This window comes from Schistocerca gregaria, chromosome 2 (genome assembly GCF_023897955.1).
Source record: "Schistocerca gregaria isolate iqSchGreg1 chromosome 2, iqSchGreg1.2, whole genome shotgun sequence".
NCBI lineage: Eukaryota > Metazoa > Arthropoda > Insecta > Orthoptera > Acrididae > Schistocerca > Schistocerca gregaria.
The window spans coordinates 1,035,168,374-1,035,186,792 of NC_064921.1; positions in this window are offsets into that span (position 1 = coordinate 1,035,168,374).

Below are 18,419 nucleotides of genomic sequence, written 5' to 3' on the forward strand. Positions count from 1 at the left end.
GATGTTGCTGTGAAGTCGTCCGTTTATGTTAATGCACACCTGGTACCACGGATTGTACGCTAGTGTTAGGGTTCTCCTACATTCGCTCTGACATAGCTTCATCACACTGAACAGTTCACACACTGCCTGGTCTTCTAATCTCCCGTAGGACTGGTCTAAGGGATTCTGATTTACGAAGATTTCCACGAAGACTTTAGTAGGGTAGATTTGGGAGAAGAGACCAAACTGCGAGGTCCTCAGTCTCATCGGACTAGGGAAGGATGGGGAAAGAAGTCGGCCGTGCCATTTCAAAGGAACCATCCTGGCATTTGCCTGAAGCGATTTAGGGAAATCACGAAAAACCTAAATCAGGATGGCCAGACGCGGGATTGAACCGTCGTCCTCCCGAATGCGAGTCCAGTGCGCTAACCACTGCGCCACCTCGCTCGGTACGAAGACTTTGCAATGTGACACTATTTGTCAGCCTCCCTGGAAGTTACTCCACATACAGGCGTTTTCCACCTAGACTCCCCATAGGTGAGAGGCATGTCAGCTAACTCGGTTAAAATGTGATCAGCCGTAAATAACCTTTAAACATCAATAGAAAATTTCGAGTAACCACACTGGAACATAAATAATAATAATGTAATTGACTATCTAGACACATGGACACTGCATGCAGTAAAGAAAACTTAACCTTCGTGGCAGTAAGATGTAGTTGTGTTACAAATCTAATTCCAGCGTCAACGTGTTCCGTACGATGCTATTAAAACAACTGTGAACGTAGGTCAAAAAGAAGTCCGCAGTCAAATCCTTCAAGTATCCGCAACGGAGAATGAGTGCACCTGTGACATTTTTACCACATAACTTACTTTCTGTAATAATTCTAAAGATTTATATAAGTAGTTTTCTTACACTTTGTGTATTTTTATTATCCTAAGAACGCATAGACATGTTTGGAGAAACCAAAAGCTACAGTATTTATAGGTAGAACCGACAAACTGCACTATACTGGACAATAAAATTAAAAATTAAAGTATCATTTATTTCATACCCCATAATTGTCTCCCATTGTGACACATGAGTTTGAAATTTGGGTAAAAGGTGCCTACAAACTACATCTGTACTGGTGCAAAAGACCGCCCCCACCGATGTCACCATCGGGTTCGACAGATGCGAAAGGTCACAACTTAAAAGATCATATCAGCTCTAAGGTGAGTTAACGATGTCACACTGGCACCAAATTTCACCACAATTCTTCCAAACGCCACCGAGGATGTGTCACCCGATAGGAAGGGCGACACACCTTCTCTTGCCATTATTTAACCCCTTCTTTTGACGCCTCTACAACGGTCAGAACCGTGACATCCGGCGTAGAAATCACGTAGTTTTCGTATGGGTGCCTGAAGCAAACATTCCATATACATCGCCGCTCGGAAGCGAAATGAAAAGATCGCGCTGCTGCAGCCCAGGTGGATATGATCTCATCCCTTTGGAGTGTAGCGTGGCAACAGTTTTTGCTGTACCATACGGGGTGGAACCACTAGGGGACATCAAAACCATTCAGTGAAATTTCGACGTGATCAGACGCAGTAGTTTTTATGCTTTTTCATCCCTCCTTCTTCGCGCCCTCATCTGGCGTGATGACAAAGGCTTCGACATTGACACAAGCGTTGATAAAATGATAAAATGTCCCTTTGTGATCACCCATTTCGCAACATCCTCGGTGGCACCCCAAACACCTTTCTTGAGCAAGTTAAAACTTCGACACCAATTCAGCTTAGCGTCTGCTCTGGTACCTGAGAACTAGGGAACCCCTGCGACACCCTTTTGCGAAGTTTGCCTTTGCCTACCTTCAGGCGCTAGAGCAATCGCGAGACAGAACTGGTGTGGTAGTTTCTGGAGGTAGATTTCCAACCTGCTCAATTAATGTGCAGGGATGGCACCGAGTGCTTCACCGAACTGGGTGGTCTTAAAGGAACAGTTTGTCATGTGTCAAACTGGAAACCTCCGTGACAATTCCACAAGAGGACGCGAAAAAGAAGTAATTAAATATCATAGAATTCCTTTTCTGCTTCGGATCACCTTCAGTTTTCGTCGAATGGTTTTGAACAGTCGCTAGTAGTTCTACCTTGTACGCCACAGCAAGAATACAATGTTACGATACACTACGAGGGGGTGAGATCACGTTCAATGGGGTTACAGCCCCGTAATGTCTACAGAGTAGGGTTGAAACTACCAGGGGCTGGCAGCAGTGGCCAGGTTTGACAAGAACGTCGCCCTCTTGCTCATCGCATTACGAACTGTCGTTTTCGACAGAAAAATATGTGGCAATCAAAGCGCCAAGTGAAGGGGTTGTTTACTTTACGCCCTTAATTCCATCCCCTTAGACCTTTCAGTGTCGATTCTGAGAGACGATATGTCAGAAACGTTTTCCTCCACCACTCATACGAAAACCGCGTGATGCTGGGTGTTTCGGTTCTGGTGTCAATCGCAGAGGCGTCAAAAGAAGGGGTGAAATTTGTATAATAAGTGGTGTGCCGACCTGACCATCAAGTGACGCATCCCCAGTAGTGTTGAGGAGAATTGTGATCACTTCTCGTCCCAGTGTGGCACCTTACAGCTCGCTTGAACTTCTGAGCTGTCGACTTCTTTTCACGTGTATCAACACCTTGCTGTTTGGATCGTCGCCAAGCCGGAGTGTGAAGTTGCAGGGTTCTACGCTTTTGCACTGAGCCAGGCTGCGGGCACCAAATTTCAAACTTATGCGTCCGAATGCGAGACAGTTATGGGGTTTCGAAAAAGTGCTCCTCTAATTTTGTTGCTCAGTGTACTACATAAATGGAAATCGTTGTTTAAAGTTGTTACCAAAAATATCGAAAAGTTGTAGAACAATTTACTATAGAGGGAAACGTTTAGAAAAAGTCTCAAAAAATTCTTCGCCGATTTGCACGACTCTATTTAAGATTTGGACAGGAATACATACCTTTTCAACACACACACACACACACACACACACACACACACACACACACACACATATAAATCGAGACCCTTAGCTGCCGTCAGATGTTGTTGACATATATCAATGGGGACAGCTGAAAATGTGCGCCCCGACCGGGATTCGAACCCCGGGTCCCCTGCTAACATGGCAGACACTCTATCTGAGGCAGCGAGGGCACAAAGGATAGTACGACTGCAGGGACTTATCCGTTGCACGCTCCCCGCGAGACCCACATTGCTAACTGTCCACAACCTACATTCACAGTGTTCCTTGTCAGCAGCTAAGGGTTTCGATTAAATTATTTCATTCTAGAGAAACTGCACGGTCATCAATGGTATCTATTCTTTTGGGAACAGACAGCATCTTCATATATACGTATTGAGCCGATCAGCTGTCGTTATTTAAAGGTATAGGGGCTCTTGGTAATGCCTTCCGCGGCGACCTAACAGGCGGAGGCGGGGTCGTACGCACGCTCATGTCAGCTCCATCGAATGCAAGATCGCGAGTGAGTCTTTCAAGACCGTTGAGAGCTCTTCGCACATGTTGTTGATGTCGCTGCTATACCTTTGACGGAAGTAGCAGCGTCATTTGCACGTGTAGTTCGAGTGAAATAAGAAGTTTAAACTGAAATTTGACAGGAAGGTGATTCGCTTCCCGTAGAGGTGAATTCACCGTTGAGATTACGAGTGTCTGTGCAGCTGAATGCCTGTTTTAGTTAAAGTAGACCAGGCGCAGCGAGAACAACTCGAGTAGTCTGGTAGTTTGGCCGCATGTCACCGTACTACCTGTGGATTTTCGTCGTGTCAATGGAAGGACAACGCAAACACATAGACGGTCAGCGTTGCAGTTTGACACACCAACATTTTGTCAGCTTTGATGTTAATCCACACCTGCGATTAATCTTCTTTAAGAGTCTCATGTTATTGACAACATTCCACACTCTATTGTGAGTTGTATACTCTGTGCCCAGATAGTTCGCCGATTTTTTAATCATGTTTTCGTATGATATAGATGTGAGTAGGCCGCTAACCTTGCCACGTGTTTCTTCTTTAAACTGTTTTAAAAGTAAACATATTTTCTAGCTCTGCTCTTGGTTAAAATTGGTGATCTGTTGCCCTTAGAAAGAGAGAGAGAGAGGGATTTTGGCTAAACTGTGATTCGTGTCAAGACAGGCACTTTTAAAATAATTTTGTGGCAATGTTGTTTTAATCTTTTAATGCCTGATATTTGTCTGAAAGTAGGTAAAATCTTGTTATTTAAATAACAGTTAAGAGCAGCACTTTATTCATTGAAGCTCCTGATTTAAGATTTTTTTTAGTTCCGTTACTTGCTTTTCAGATCATATTAACCACGAAAGTGGATTGTTTCATTTTACGATATGTGAAGTCACTGTTTCTTACGTGCGTTCCTCATTACTAAAGAATATGATTCCTTGTGTATCTGAGACAAAAAAATGGCTCTGAGCACTATGGGACTCAACTGCTGTGGTCATCAGTCCCCTAGAACTTAGAACTACTTAAACCTAACTAACCTAAGGACATCACACACATCCATGCCCGAGGCAAGATTCGAACCTGCGACCGTAGCAGTCGCACGGTTCCGGACTGCGCGCCTAGAACCGCGAGACCACCGCGGCCGGCCTATCTGAGACAGCCCACTGCATTTTGGGAGGCTACATCCGGCGGTTATTTCGAAGCTCTTACGAGCAGTTGGATTCCACAAAGGAATAGCGTCTAATTTCATGTTTACATTGTAAACCTCTTAAGTGAAAATAATTGTTTCCCTGGTGCCTCTTATAGTCGTTACTTTTTTAAGCTGGCCGTTTTAATTAAAGTTATTTGCTACAACACTTTTTTTTTATTTTTATTTCTCGGTATGTGCGTCTGGCTCCTTCAACTATGAAACGGCCTGTTCTATCTTGCAGTAATTTTAAGAGTGCTCATAAATAACAGAAGTAATGTTAGCAAAAATCTCAAAGTTATTGATCTATTTAATTCTATTTTTAACACGATTATCTAATAAATATTTGTACGCGCATAGACAATACATAAGGAAACGTTGCTGTCAAAAATCTCTTAAAGTTGACGAGTTTACACTTCAAAGCTTTGCAAGATGCTCTAGTAAATATTGGGACCGACTTAGACTATATACACTTGTAGGGAAGCAGGCTACTCATGCCGTGTAGAATTCATATGATTTCCATTGTGTGCCAGCCTGATCCGCTCTAACTAGCTATGACGTCATGAAGTTTGCGCAGTACCTTAAGAGCAAAGTAAATAATCTCAAAAGTTAATAGCATGTCAGGAGTGATGCTAAAATAATAATGTGTTAAGTTTCAGTTTAGTAACTTTAACAGTTTTCGAAATTTGGATGTTTTATGTAAAAATCATCGGCGCAACAGGAAGGAGCTAGAAACTTCAAAATATATATTCGGATTCCTTTTTCATTTTAATTTAATGGAAACAGCATGCTCGATCTCACAAAGTAATATTTGGGTTGAAATTCATGATTTTCTGTTCTTGTATTCTAAAAGTACAGAAGCAAGATAGACTAAGTAAGTGATTAGATAAAGCTAGGATGTTTAGGTTTAGGTAGAATGGAGATACGCTATAACAACAAGGATGTGAGAAGTTTTCACAAGGTAGCTATAAAACTATATCTGCAGCTTTTTTCCAAAGGGAAAATTCAGAACTCATCTGTTGCCTGCAGTGCAGCTAAATCAGAATTTTATTACAGTTACTTACCTGTGTGCTGATAGCACAATTAAATTGAGAGTTTCATTGGCCTTCAGCGTATGAAGCCCTTAATTATTTAGTAACTTGATGTGGTGCTCTACTATCCCCAGTGGTTAGTCATGAAGGCGAACGTTGTCGGCTGCGCCTTCGGCGGTCCGCACCGCGGCTATATAAGGGCGTGCGAGCTAGAGTAAGGCCCCAATTCTCTACGAGATTCATATCAGCGCGCACTCCGTGTCGCAAGCCACGTCGGGTCTGTGCATTTGCAAGGAACAGTTTTGGATGGCGTATAATGTAACTCGGTATGCACGTAAGAATGAGTTCACATTGTGGTAAAGTGTTAATTGCGGAACGACTTCAGTTATTTATTCTCAGTTTGAGTATCTCGTCTTCTCACGTGTCCCCGCAGGACAGGCCTTCTACCATTACTAGCCTGGCTTTTGATGAGTATTAACATCAAATTTTGGCGAGCATTCAATTTGTACATTTACGTCGATAACGATTACGGAACAGTTTCGTTATCCAGGGATAATAGAATCGGCGCAATAAACTCTGAACAACTCTGATAGTACAATAGCTGATAGTAGCATAGCTTCGGTAAACATTTGTCTGAAATTTTACACTTTATCGTTTTCAGACCACAGTGAAAATTGATAGAGCAAAGGTCCACAACAGGGCAAACCCACAGCAGAGTCAGTCAAAGTTTTGAAGAATATTGGTAGGTTGCTAATCACGGAGCAGACCCACTGTAATCCTAGTAGAGATTATGGTATTAGTGGGGCACCAGAGGTGCAGACCCACTGCAGTCCTTGTAGAAATAATGGTATTGGTGAGTCATCAAAGGTGTAGACCCACTGTAGTACTTGTAGAGATGGCTAGCAGCCAACTGTTACGACTGTGCACGTGCACAATCACCATCGAAGAGTCTTGTGGACAATATAGCAAGTCCATAAACCACCACTTGTGCACTCACAAAGTTTTTTGGAATTGTTCTTAGAACCAGCAATGCTGTTAACCAGTCCCTTGCTGAATTATCAACACACATGCAAACGCTAACAGTCCCTACTTCTCACATATTGTCCATATACTATGACCGACAGAAATGTGTGCGGTGAAATGTAACTTACAAGTTACTTAATTTGACGAACTGGTGTCAATTACAATTTTATAACATAAGAATATAATAACAAAGGTACAAAATATATCATTAAAGAACATAGAGAACAAACAATGTATTTACATTGATATCGTGATAAGCAGTTCATGACATCCATTCTTACAAATTTCAAAACTCCGCCATCTGTCTCCCCACATCCACCACTGCTGGCGGCGCTACGCGCAGTTAACATCCAGCTGCCCAACACTACAATGGCAGACAACAATGCAAACCAGACACAGACTGCACACAGCACAGCCAGTGATTTTCATACAGAGCGCTACGTGGCGTTACCAATAAAAAAAACCACACAGCCTACTTACAAACTAGATAAATGATAACCCAAACACGTAATTCCTTATTAAAAAAAACTATATTCTGAAAGCGATTCTTTCTCATTCAATTAACAAAACGCTAGAAGCTCTTTGGACAATCGCTTCGTATGTAAATCTGCCTCCAGTGGCATTAAAGCAATATTAAAAATTAATCAAAGTCTTGAGACAGGCAGAAATACTTCTCAATTAAATACATAGTGAAACAATTCCCAGACAATTACAAAAGAAATGAATGACAAAAATCAATACTTAATCTATTTGCCTAATAATGGTTTCCCTTAAGAAATCAACTCCTATCATTATCAAAATTACCGTCTGCTGCTACGCACATAAACAAACCCTTTGCTTTAAATTAATAAGCGCGCTGAAAATTATAAAAAATATCAACTCCATACCAAATTCTGTGTCGCTGCTTGCTGACACGGCAGTACGGCAGCTCGGCGACGACCCCTCGCCCAACACACGTGCGTACCACAGCAGGCGGGCTCCTACACTGACTTCCAAAACTGCCACTAGTTACTCCGTGCACTGCGAAGCGCGACAACAATATCTTAGATTCCAGAGTTTGTGTATGCGCGCTGTAGCCAACCTTTACATCCTAAGAGAGATTGCCAACTCTCATGGTGTTGTGATTTTTTCCGCCAGTGTATCTTTATTATACGTGATAAATAAAGATATGTATATTATACATAAAATGGATAAGTTGTTAGAAAAGAAATTGAAAAGTTTCTGACCGATTTCCTACAAACTTTTAGGGATACAATACGGCGCGTTTCGTAGCAGGGTTATTTGGTAAGCGTGATAGCGTTACGGAGATGTTTAGCAAACTCAAATGGCAGACTCTGCAAGAGAGGCGCTCTGCATCGCGGTGTAGCTTGCTGTCCAGGTTTCGAGAGGGAGCGTTTCTGGATGAGGTATCGAATATATTGCTTCGCCCTACTTCTACACCTTCCGACTAGATCATGAATGTAAAATTAGAGAGATTCGAGCGCGCACGGAAGCTTTCCGGCAGTCGTTCTTAGCGTGAAGCATACGCGACTGGAACAGGAAAGGGAGGTAATGACAGTGGCACGTAAAGTGCCCTCCGCCACACATCGTTGGGTGGCTTGCGGAGTATAAATGTAGATGTAGATTTAGAAATATTCGGACGGGCACAGTCTATATACTTTTATGCAATATATAACATGGAAAAGTTGTTAATAAAAAGCTCAAAAAGTTCTTGCTCGATGACTTAAAATTTTTTTTTACGTTATCCTCATAAACATTTGGATGGTCATAGGCCACGTACTACCTGATACACACAATTTACAAATATACAGGGTGTCTCTCTCATGGGTGGTCAGGCACATCTTCCCTGGTGTGCCTGCAGATAACTGAATTTCTTTGCAGTATGCAGCTGGAGGCAGCTCAAACAAACACTGTTCATCGAGTCTTTCATCCGACGCCCATTGCCGATAGAAAGCGTCGGTTTGTTTCCCATTCCAAGCAAAATGTTTTTTTAAAACAGAATTTTCAGTACCCATTCGATTGAGCGGTCGCAAATTAGTCCAGTGCGAGGTTCGTATTATCGAATTGTACTAATAAGGATGAAAAACGCGGGGAATAACCAGTAACCTCAGCAGCGACAGCACAGCCCTGTTACCTCCACGCAGCAAGGCTGCTCATTACGTGTTGCAGGAGCAGTGGCTTTCCTTCGTGTTTTGCTGTCCATGTTAATAATTTCGACGAAACGAATATCGCGCTAGACTGATTTGGGATCGAGTAATCGAGTGGGCACTTACGACTGCGCTTAATTTTTTTTTTATAACGGAAACAAACCTGCACTATCTATCGGCACTGGGCATCGCAAGCAATGCGCAGCATTTGTTTGTGTTGCCTCCATCTAAACACTGCTAAAAAGATACTGCCGGTATCTGCGAAAACACCAGAGAAAATGCTCCTGACAACTGTCAGGAGAGACACGCTGTATATTATCTACACTACTGGCCATTAAAATTGCCACACCAAGAAGAAATGCAGATAATAGACGGGTATTCATTGGACAAATATATTATACTAAAACTGACATGTGATTACATTTTCACGCAATTTGGGTGCATAGATCCTGAGAATTCAGTACCAAGAACAACCACCTCTGGCCGTAATAATGGCCTTGATACGCCTGGGCATTCAGTCAAACAGAGTTTGGATGGCGTGTACAGGTACAGCTGCCCATGGAGCTTCAACACGATGCCACAGTTCATCAAAAGTAGTGACTGGCGTATTGCGACGAGCCACTTGCTCGCCCACCATTGACCAGACGTTTTCAATTGGTGAAAGATGTGGAGACTGTGCCGGCCAGGGCAGCAGTCGAACATTTTCTGTATCGAGGACCTGCAACATGCCGTCTTGCGCTATCCTGCTGAAATGTTGGGTTTCCCAGGGAGCGAATAAAGGGTCGTGACACATCTGAAATGTAACGCACACTGTTCAAACTGCCGTCAATGTGAACAAGAAGTGACCGAGACGTGTAACCAATGGCACCCCATACCATCACGCTGGGTAATACGCCGGTATGGCGATGACGAACACACGCTTCCAATGTGCATTTACCGCAATGTCACCATACATGGATGCGACCATCGTGATGCTATAAACAGAACCTGGATTCATCCGGAAAAATGACGTTTTGCCGTTCGTGCACCCAGGTTCGTTGTTGACTACACAATCGCAGGCGCTCCTGTCTGTGATGCAGCGTCAAGGGTAACCGCAGCCATGCTCTCCGAACTGATAGTTCGTGTTGCTGCAAACGTCGTCGAACTGCTCGTGTAGACGGTTGTTGTATTGCAAACGTGCCCATCTGTTGACTCAGCCATGCGGATAAGATGCCTGTCATCTCGACTGCTAGTGATACGATGCCGTTGGGATCCAGCACGGCGTTCCGTATTATCCTCCTGAACCCACAGATTCCCTATTCTGCTAACAGTCATAGGATCTCGACCAACGCGAGCAGCAATGTCGCGATACGATAAACCACAATCGCGATAGGCTACAATCCGACCTTTATCACAGTCGTTTACGTGACGGTACGCATTTCTCCTCCTTACACGAGGCATCACAACAACGTTTCACCAGGCGACGCCAGTCAACTGCCGTTTGTGTATGAGAAATCGGTTGGAACCGTTCCTCTTGTCAGCACGTTGTAGGTGTCGCCACCGGTGTCAACCTAGTGTGAATGCTCTGAAAAGCTAATCATTTGCATATCAGAGCATCTTCTTCTTTTCGGTTAAATGTCGCGTCTGTAGCACGTCATCTTCGTGGTGTAGCAGTTTTAATGGCCATCAGTGCATGTTACTTGGGAGTGAGACTCGTAGCCTACTTTAGAATCGTCCTGGAGTTTTTCACGCCAGTGCAATGTATTCGACACATTTATAGACAGATGAGCCCCCCACGCCTGCTGCCCGGCTGCGTGGCAGCTGCGTCACCCAGAACTGTGCCGCAGCTGGGCTGTGCTGCTCTGTGCTGTGCCGTGCTCCGCTAGGGTCGGCCGTAGCCCAGGGATGTCGGGCGCGGCCGCCGTGATGGGCCGATAACTCGCCGTAATGAGGCGGCCGGCTGCGGCCAGAGAGGCAGGCCCCTCTCTGTCTGCCCGCCGCAGGCCGCGCCGCCCCGCCTACCCTACAGTGTCGCAGGCAGGTCGGCGCAGCTGCAGGTCAGACGCTGCGCAGCCGCTCTCCGCTTCTAGCAGATCCAGCTGCAGCAACCAGTTGCAACACTGATGATGAAGAAGAGAAAGCTGATGTTCTCCCGCCACATATACTCTGACACGAACATACGTTTTCAATCACAGAGATATGTAAACAGGCAGAATACGGCGCTGCGGTCGTCAACTCCTATACATGGTGTTACAAAAACGTACGGCCACGGTTTCAGGAAACATTCCTCACACACAAAGAAAGAAAATATGTTATGTGGACATGCGTCCGGAAACGCTTACTTTCCATGTCACAGCTCATTTTATTACTTCTCTTCAAATCACATTAGTCATGGAATGGAAACACACAGCAACAGAACGTACCAGCGTGACTTCAAACACTTTGTTACAGCAAATGTTCAAAATATCCTCCCTTAGCGAGGATACATGCATCCAACCTCCATCGCATGCAATCCCTGATGCGCTGATGCAGGCCTGGAGAATGCCGTTTTGTATCACAGCCGTCCACAACACCAGCACGAAGAGTCTCTACATTTTGGTATCGTGGTTGCGTAGACAAGAGCTTTCAAATGCCCCCATAAATGAAAGTCAAGAGGGTTGAGGTCAGGAGAGAGTGGAGGCCACGGATTTTGTCCGCCTCTACCAATCCACCGGTAGCCGAATCTGTTGTTGAGAAGCATACGAACACTTCGACTGAAATGTGCAGGAGCTCCATCGTGCATGAAGCACATGTTGTGTCGTACTTGTAAAGGCACACATTCTAGCAGGACAGGTAGAGTATCCCGTATGAAATCATGATAACGTGCCCCATTGAGCGTAGGTGGAAGAACATGGGGCCCAATCGAGACATCAAAAACAATGCCTGCCCAAACGTTCACAGAAAATCTGTGTTGATGACGTGATTGCACAATTACGTGCGGATTCTCGTCAGCCCACACATGTTGATTGTGAAAATTTACAATTTGATCACTTTGGAATGAAGCCTCATCCGCAAACCGAACATTTGCACTGAAATGTGGATTGACACATTGTTGGACGAACCATTCGCAGAAGTGTACCCGTGGAGGCCAATCAGCTGCCGATAGTGCCTGCACACGATGTACATGATACGGAAACAACTGGTTCTCCCGTAGCACTCTCCATACAGTGACGTGGTCAACGTTACCTTGTACAGCAGCAACTTCTCTGACGCTGACATTAGGGTTATCGTCAACTGCACGAATAATTGCCTCGTCCATTACACGTGTCCTCGTCGTTCTACGTCTTCCCCAGTCGCGAGTCATATGCTGGAATGTTCCGTGCTCCCTAAAACGCTGATCAATTGCTTCCAACGTCTTCCTGTCGGGATACCTTCGTTCTGGAAATCTGTCTCGATACAAACGTACCGCGCCACGGCTATTGCCCCGTGATATTCCGTACATCAAATGGGCATGTGCCAACTCCGCATTTGTTAACATTGCACTGACTGCAAAACCACGTTCGTGATGAACACTAACCTGTTGATGCTACGTACTGACGTGCTTGATGCTAGTACTGTAGAGCAATGAGTCGTATGTCAACACAAGCACCGAAGTCAACATTACCTTCCTTCAATTGGGCCAACTGGGAAATTAAGCGTTTCCAGACACATGTCCACATAACATCTTTTCTTTATTTGTGTGTGAGGATTGTTTCCAGAAAGTTTGGCTGTACCTTTTTGTAACACTCTGTATAAGACAACAAGTGTCTGATGCACTTGTATACAGGCGATCACCATAGGCTTCACGACACGCTCCTTCCGCCTCCATGATTTCTACCTCACCATTTATATCCGTCCTATCCACCTCACTCCTACCTTCAAATACCTTGGCCTCAGCCTCGAACGCCACCTCACCTGGAATCCCCATCTCCTTACCATCCAAAACAAAGCTCACAACAGACTCCGCCTCCTGAATCTTCTGTCCGGCAGGACATGGGGTCTGCATCCTTCCACCATCCTTCACACCTACAAATCCTTGATCTGCCCCATCCTCTTTTATGCCAGCGTAGCTTGGATTCCCCCCCCCCCCCCCCCCCCCCCCCGGTTCCATAAAGCGCTCCAAATCTTCGAACGCCATGCGCTCTGCCTCGCGTTTCGCATCCGCCTTCCATCGCCCACGTGCATCCTCTACGACCTGATCACCTTCCCCCACCTTCTCCCTTTCCTTGAACACATCCACACACTATTTATTGTCCGCCGCCTTGATCCTCCTCACCCCCCTTGTGTCTCCCTTCCTCTCCACCCCCAACCAGTAGCCGCGCCTTTACCGTTGTGTCCCACCCTCTCTCCATCTCCACACCCTCCATCTCCTTTCCCAACGCAACTTCCACCGTCTACCCCTCCCGGATGATGAGCTTCTCCCTGACAACTACCCTTCCTACCAACTCTAACCCCATCTTCCTGCCTCCTTCTCAGGGCTCCCTCTCTCCCTCTCCCTCCTCCTGAGCGGCTGCCTCCTCCTACTCCCCCTCCCTCTCTTGTGCCCGCTTTCAGTGTCTCTGCACTACCTCCTGCCCAGTCTTCCCTTCTCATCTCCCACCCCATGTGCCTCCTGCCTCTTCGTGTACCTGCTGACGCCGCTACTCTCTTCATCCTGCCGCTTCCCCTGCTGCCCCATCCTCTATGACCTTTCCCTCGGGAGGTCCCACATGGCAGTTTTATTCTTCATCGTGTGTGCTACAAAGTGGGTTTTAAGTGTGTTGTTCTGGAGTATTTTTAATACTGTCGCCGACATTTAACCTGTGCATGTCCATTCAGTGTCTTCTCTGTGTTTTTAAGAATCGCCAACTGTGTTTTTTATCTTTCTGGTGACTTTTTTATCTGTCCCCCATGAACGTCTGCATATCAGTCTATTTTTACCTCCATTTTCTCCCTTTACTCTGCTTTATGTTCCCCTTTTTTATCGCCATATGTATGTAACATTTTATTCTTATTTTAGTTGTCCTGTCACTCAGCTGAAGAGCGGCGGACTGTGCTGCTGACAGTCCTCCCCTGCCCATATGGGGCAGGGGAATGAAATCACAATGAAGAAAAAAAAAAGCACTTGCATATCCTTCGCCTCACTCATCTCCTCTCCGAACAGCTCAACTCCCGGGTTCCGCCATCTTCCTCTCCCTCGACCTTGAGCGCGCTTACGACTGTGTATGGCATTCCAGTCTCCTCTTAGAGCTCCAAACCTTCGCCCTTCCTATCAACTACGTCCATCTGATCGGGTCCTTTCTTTCCCAACGTCCTTCCTATGTCACCATCCATAACACATATTCCTACACCTTCTACCCCTCCGCCGGTGTGCCCCAAGGTTCTGTACTCTCCCCTCTTCTACACCTTCTGTATACAGCAGACATGCCGCCGCCTTCACCCCCCATCCACCTTCTCCAGTACGCCAATGACACCGCCTTCCTTACCCTCGCCCCCACCTTGCAACGCTCCCAACACCTTCTCCATTCCCATCATGACCGGTTCACCGTTTTTTGTAACCAGTTGTTGCTCAAGGTCAATCTTTCCAAGACCCAGGCGATCATTGTAGGCGAAACCACCCTTTCCTTCCGCCTCCTCGACTTTTATATCACCATTTATGGCCGTCCTATCACCCTCACTCCCACCCTCAAGGATCTTGGCATCACCCTTGACTGTCGCCTCTCCTGGACCCTGTATTTTCTGACTAACCAAGGCACACTCCCGACTCTGTCTCTTAGAGCTCCTATTTGGCCACACATGGGGTCTGGACTCCTCCACCATCCTCCACACCTATAAATCCCTCATCTGCCCTATCCTCTGCTACGCTCATCCCACCTGGCTCTCCGCCCCTCCTACCTTTTACAAATCCCTTCAAATCCTAGAACACCATGTGCTCCGCCTCGCCTATCGCATCCACCTCCCATTTGCCACACAGATACTATATGACCTCGTCCCATTCACACACCTAGTCCTTTTCCTCTAACACCTCCCGCAAACTCGATCTCCCTCACCCACTTGTCTCTCCCATCCTCTCCCACCCCTGGCCACTCCCGCGCCTGCATTCCCACATCCCACGTGCTCTCCATCTCTCCACTCTCCATATCCTCTCCCGAGGTGGCTTCCACCAACTCCCCCTCCATGATGATGCCCTCCTCCCCTCCATCTACCGCTCCTACCAGCTTTGATCCTCCCCATCCACCCTCTGTGTTTTTGCCAAAGGCAACCTCTCTCTCTTCTCTTCCTCCTCCTTTCTTCCCTCCCTCCTCTCCCCCAGGCCTCTCCTACCCCCCCCCCACTTTCTTTCCTCCCCCTCCTATCTCCTCCACCGGTGGCATCTAGACACTCCCCTCTCCCTCCTCCCCTACCATTTCACCTTTTTGGCAGGTCCCCGGACTCGTACACGTATAGCGAACTTTCGCGCGCCAGAGATCATCGCCTAGTGTTTGTCTGTGCCGTCGTGTTCGTCTTCCAGTGTTCCAGTGTTTCATCGTTTGTGCTCCATCGTTCACGTGTGTCGTCTCTGTCATCTTTATGCGTTTCCACTTTTCTGAACGTTTTTGTTTTGGACACTGCGCCCGTGAACGACTCCGTGTGTTTTAATTTTGTATGTCTACGTTTGTAAATCCACCGTGTCTGTTTTTCGATTGTCTCCTTTTGTGTCATTAGTGATATCTGTGGCCGAAGATCGGCGTAGTAGACCGCTGCTGGCCTACCTGTATGAGGTGTGAAGTTAACAATAAAGAAAAAAATGGCGCACTTATCAGGCCGATTACTACTGCTATAATGACAAGTTATCAAGATTTGAGTGAGTTTGAACGTGGTGTTATAGTCGGCGCACGAGCGATGGGGCACAGCATCTCTGAAGAAGCGATGAAGTGGTGATTTTCCAGTACAACCATATCATGAATGTACCGTGAACATCAGGAACCCGCTAAAACATCAAATCTCCGACATAGTTGCGGCGGGAGGAAGATCTGCAAGAAAGGGACCAACAACGACTGAAGAGAATCGTCCAACAAGACAAGAAGTGTAACCGTTCAGAAAATTGCTGCAGGTTTCAATGCTGGGCCATCAACAAGTGTCAGGTGCGAATTATTCAAAGTAACATCATCGATGTGGGCTTTCGGGGACGAAGGTCCACTCGTGCACACTTGATGACTACACGACGCAAAGCTTTACGCATGGCCTGGGCCCCCCAACACATCATTGGACTGATGATGACTGGAAACATGTTGACTGGTCGGACGAGTTTCATTTCAAATTTTATCGAGTGGATGAACGTGTACGGGTACGGAGACAACCTCCTGAATCCATGTCCCCTGCATGCCAGCAGGGGACCGTTAATTTGGTGGAGTTTCGTTAATGGTGTGGGACGTGTGCACGTGGAGTGATATGGGACCCATGATACATCTAGACATGAGTCTAACAGGTGACAAGTATGTAAGCATCCTGCCTGATCACCTGCATCCATTCACGTCCATTGTGCATTCCGACAGACTTGGGAAATTCCAGCAGGACAATGCGACACCCCACACGTCCAGAATTGCTACAGAGCGGCTCCAGAACACTCTTCTGAGTTTAAAAACTTCCGCTGACCACCAAACTCCCCACACATGAACATTATTTAGCTTATCTGGGGTGCCTTGCAACGTGCTGTTCAGAAGAGATCACCCCTTCGTACTCTTACGGACTTGGGGACAGCCCTGCAGGATTGGTGGTGTCATTTCCTTCCAGCAGTATTTCAAACATTAGCCGAGTCCATGTCACGTTGTGTTGCGGCATCTCTGTGTGATCGCGGGTCCCTACACGATGTTAGGCAGATGTAGTAGTTTCTTTCGCTCTTGGGTATAAAATTAGTGCACACGATACCAACACCTGTAAAATTTTTATATTTTTTACACAGTTGTTGTGTCGTTGTGCTGCTGGTCCTGAATATGTTAGTTATTAGTTCCAATATATTTGTTGTAAATATACAGCCATCTGAAAATATTTTTGCACTTTTTGTATTCTATGGATAGCAGTTTTTCGAAATTTTAAATTTTCTTCCAAAAACTGTATGTTTAGGTGCTACTGCAACACTTTGTAAATATAGGCACTACTGAAGTTTCGCCTGCGATTTAGATTCTAAATAAATAATTTTGCTTTCCCTACATAAGAGAATGAAGCGTTTAAACTGTGTTGATTCTTTATTCGTCTTTTTCTTCATGTTATTCGATGTGCAAAACATACTTTCCCACTTTGATTTGTCACAAATATGCACTATAATAATTACCGAAGATGTTGAGCGAAAAAAATGGGTTGTTCAGTTACCTTTCCGTAAACTGCAAATAAACTCTCAGTGGAATTAAGATTTTCAGTTTACTAACAACTGCCAGTTTTGAGTTATACGTATTTTACCGCGTCGCCCGATACATCGGCTGGTTATAATTAAACTGACGAAGTTCAGAGTGCTGTAGTGCAGTCTGTATATACCCAGGACACTGTACCATCGTAGGTCTATTCACTAATTGGTGACTCTCGGAATATGCTGAAAAAATGACAGTTTCACTTTCTGCTAACAGGTGAAAACATGGCGCTATAAGCACGCAGATCAGTTTGGCTCTGGAAAAGGTAAAGGCATTAGAGAGGCAATTCCGATGTTGTAGTTGATAATAGAAGCAAGACGAAAGAAAAATCTAGATGCGTTCCCAGAATTTGTCGACCTGTGAAAAGCGCACGACAATGTAAAATGGTGCAAGATGTTAGAAATTTCTGAGAAAAATAGGGGTTAGCTCTAGGGAGAGACGGGTCATACACCATATGAACACGAGCCTAGAGGGAATAATAAGAGTGGACGGTCGATTACGAAGTTCTCGGATTAAAGAGGGTGTAACACAGGGATGTAGTCTTTCCCCCCTACTGGACATCTGTACATCGAAGAAGCAATAATGGAAATAAAAGAAAGGTGCACGAGCGGAAGTAAAATTTGAGGTGAAAGGGTATCAGTGACACGATTTGCTGATGACACTACTACCCTGAGTGAAAATGAAGAAAAACGACATAATATATTGAATGAAATGAAAAGTCTAATGTACACAGACTTTGGATAGAGAGTAAATCGAAGAAAGACGAAAGTAATGCGAAGTAGCAAAAATGAGAACAGCGACTAATTTAACATCAGGATTGATGGTTACGAAGTAGATGAAGTTAAGTATTTCTGCTATCTAGGCGACAAAATAACCCATGACGGATGCAGCAGGGAGAACATAAAAGGCAGAATAGCACTGGAAGAAAGGTAATTCCTGGCCAAGAGTGGTCTACCAGCTTCAGCCATATGCCTTAATTTGAGGAAGAAGTTTCGGAAAATGTACGTCTGGAGCGCAGTATTGTATGGTAGTGAAACTCGTACTGTGAGAACCTCAGCATTTTAGATGTGGTGCTACAGGTGAATGTTGAAAATTAGTTGGACTGACAAGATAAGGAATGAGGAGTTTCTGCGCACAATAGGAGAGGAAAGGAAAATTTGGAAAACACTGACAAGGAGAAGCGACAGTATTATAG